This window comes from Curcuma longa, chromosome 21 (assembly GCF_044706935.1).
Source record: "Curcuma longa cultivar G26 ecotype Majalengka, Jawa Barat chromosome 21, ITB_CL_G26_1.1, whole genome shotgun sequence".
In the NCBI taxonomy this organism is placed as follows: Eukaryota; Viridiplantae; Streptophyta; class Magnoliopsida; order Zingiberales; family Zingiberaceae; genus Curcuma; species Curcuma longa.
Genome location: NC_133881.1, coordinates 9,157,181 through 9,160,261, shown reverse-complemented (window position 1 = coordinate 9,160,261; position 3,081 = coordinate 9,157,181). Strand labels below are relative to the sequence as shown.

At 36.1% G+C, this 3,081-nt stretch overlaps 1 pseudogene; it reads left to right on the top strand.

The window, feature by feature from the left end:
- Positions 1-491: 491 nt before the first annotated feature.
- On the top strand, positions 492-2,700 carry LOC141815500 (uncharacterized; annotated as a pseudogene).
- Positions 2,701-3,081: the final 381 nt, after the last annotated feature.

The window sequence follows — 3,081 nt, the reverse complement described above, 5'->3', positions numbered from 1 at the left end:
TTCTAATTAGATGTAGTAGTTCTAATTAAGCAGTCAATTTTAATTTTAAACAAGTTTTAATTTTGAAAAGGCTTGATTCTAAAAATCAATTTTAATTTTTAATGTATTTTTAATAAAAATATGATGAAATATGATTTTGATGAAAATAATAATAAGAAACGTCTTTTTTAAAAAAATTATGTATTTTGTATTTTGACACTTTTCAGGCGCTGATAAGAAATTACATAATAAAAAATAATAATGTAGTTGTTATTCAACTTTTATTTTTGCCAACACGTGCTAGATCCGATGGGCCTCACGTGACCTGTGGGTTCTGTGAGGGACGAAGGAGTGATATTTTCGAGCACGTGATCACGTGCAAAGGCTTGCGGTTGAGCCGGACCGGGTTGGAACTTGAGCTAACCAGTTGCCTAATTTAAAAAAAAAAATTAATAAAAATTAAATCTTGACCGAAGAATAAATATCCGGAGGCGGTGCACGGTGGCCGCCGCCTTCAGAGGGGAGAAGAGAAGAAGGAAAGCGGTAGCGTGGCAGATGCCGCCACCGCCTCTCCCTCTCTCTCCGCCTCTTCCACTTCCGCAGATCCCTTAACACTTCTGTACCTTGTCCTTGCTGGATCCGCTACCTCGAATACGATCGCACCGCCTGAATCTGGTTCCGGTCGTCACGGATAGAGACGGTTAATCGGCAGGGTAGGTAAGAGTTGACCTTCTCTTCAAGTAGCCGCTGCTTCTTCTGAAATCATCATGTTTCTTGTTCTTTTTTCTTGGGGGAGGGGATTAAAAAAGTGTTTTGTTTTTTTTTTCGGATTGCACAATAAGGATCTTCGTGTTTATCTCCATAGTGTTCAGGTAAGAAAAAAAAACATTTTTGTCCCCAAAAGTTGTGTATTCCCCGTCTCCTTTTTGTTGGCAACTCAAATAGTGGATTTAATTATTCCACCCAGCTTGTCAATTGCCGTGAGAGTTATCGAACCTCGTTTTGAACTACAACATTTCTATGGCTACATGCTTTTCTTTTAAGACTTAGGTTTGGCATACTTCTAGGCAATTAAGTGCGAAATACTCGATCAGAATACAGTGGGATTCATTCCTCTAAACCCACAGATCAGAGGTGAATGGCAATTTTCTTCTGTATTGAGTAAATGATCTTTACCATGAAGGGGAACATATGCAATTTTATTTATTTTCAGATGACATTTATTGCTTATTCTATTGTTCCAAGCACAGATTTTGCCAAGCGCTTTAACTATTCTCGCACATATGTTTTTCTTTTGTCTCGAATACTCAGCTACTTCAAATGCTAATCTAATGTATCTATCTTACATGTATTGTAGTAGAATTCAAGATGGAGAGTCAGCCGCTTAGACTCTGTGGCATTGGACAGCTGTTCACTGAATTCTTACCTGATACAAGGGTTCCAAGAGTAGAAGTTATCTATCCTCAGCCTTGCCGTGCAGTGAAAGTCCCTTCCATGTTAGATTGTGTTGCCAGTTTGGGTTCCAAGGCAAAGTGGTGAGTTACAAGCATCTTTGAAATTGAAAAAAAAATCTTTTGTTTGGTGGATATTTCCTTTAGTTTTTAATGTTCCAAAGGTTTTTTGTTTTGAGTCTGTTGTTCATGATTATTCTTGTGCTTGCCATGAACTTTGAACAAGGACAAGTTGTTTTTGCAATATCATTGTAGTTGGTTCCGCAAGTGAAGCTGCACCTTCTTGATCTGTGCTTGTTAGTGGTATCTCTTGTTGATACTTCCATTTATAATTGAATGAAATTTTCAGAATTTAAGCATAAAATCTGAGAGATATTGCACATCTTGAAAGCATCAAATGACATTAGACTTTGTTAGTTTGCATCACCTAAGTTTCATTTCTTGTGTGATTTGTAGGTAGCGGTATCATTTTTATCCTTTCTACTAATGCTTATAGTCATTTGTTTTATTCCTGAATGTTAGACAATCTATACATTTTTTTCTTTGCAGAATAGCTGTAACAAAATTAAATGATACGATTGAACTTCTCATTTAATTTCCATGGGAACTATGTGACTAATGATTGTTGCTCCCTTCTTTCACAGCAATTTGCCTGCTCAACAAGGAGATCATAACAATCTCAATTTCTTCGACATATTTTTCAATAAGGTTTGTTATCATCTACCTTCCCTCCTTTATCTTCCAAGTGCAATCTACTTCTACCAATCAATGTTTCTAATAGAAGAAATTGATTTATTCAGGATGAAACTGGAGACGATCAAACTGGTTTCTTTTGTGGTTCTCCTCCTGTAAGAACAGACAATCCTATGGTGTGGGATTCTTTCTTTACTAAAGAAAACGTAGCATTCTGTCCATCAATAATCCATGAATCAAAGGGACAAGCTGGAGTAGAACAAAGCCAGTTCATCGTTCGACACAAAACCAGAATTGGTAACTCAGAGCATTATCAGCACAAGTTTTGTACCTAGCCTTGTGATTTCCACTCTGTCATGATCTTTAGTTAGCCCTCACTGTAGCTTCCCTACTACTACTGTACACAATTTTCCTCTCCCTTTCAAGATCCTGTGCCATATCCCCAGAATTATTGTACATTGAGCCTTGTGATATTAATATCGCTATAGTTCAAGCCTAAATCCATCTGAAACTCTCTGATTGTTTGGTGATATGTAAACATATGTTTCCATAATATAAATATTATTCTTATTCAGAAGGCATTTGGCTTCTTGTTTTATTCTATTTGAAGCTGATTGATGATGCTCTTATTGATGTTGCTATTTGCTTTGCTTGCCGACCTGAACAAGTGAAGTTTCCATCTTGTCTATCCACAAGCAATGTATTGGTTATATAATGAGGTTTTGTGGAAATGTCATTGAATGACAGCAATTTAAACTATAAATAAAGAAGATTGTGGTAGATGTAGCTATCAGTCTTCCTTTGAATTGGAAAGTATGATATAAGGATGGAGACAAGAAAGTTGAAGGATTTGGCTACAATATCAAAATGTGGGTGTGTATAAAAGGAAAATGGTTGTTTGGTTGGTTAAAAATTTATATCTTTAATTTTTATTTTTGAACAACAAAATCAAATGATT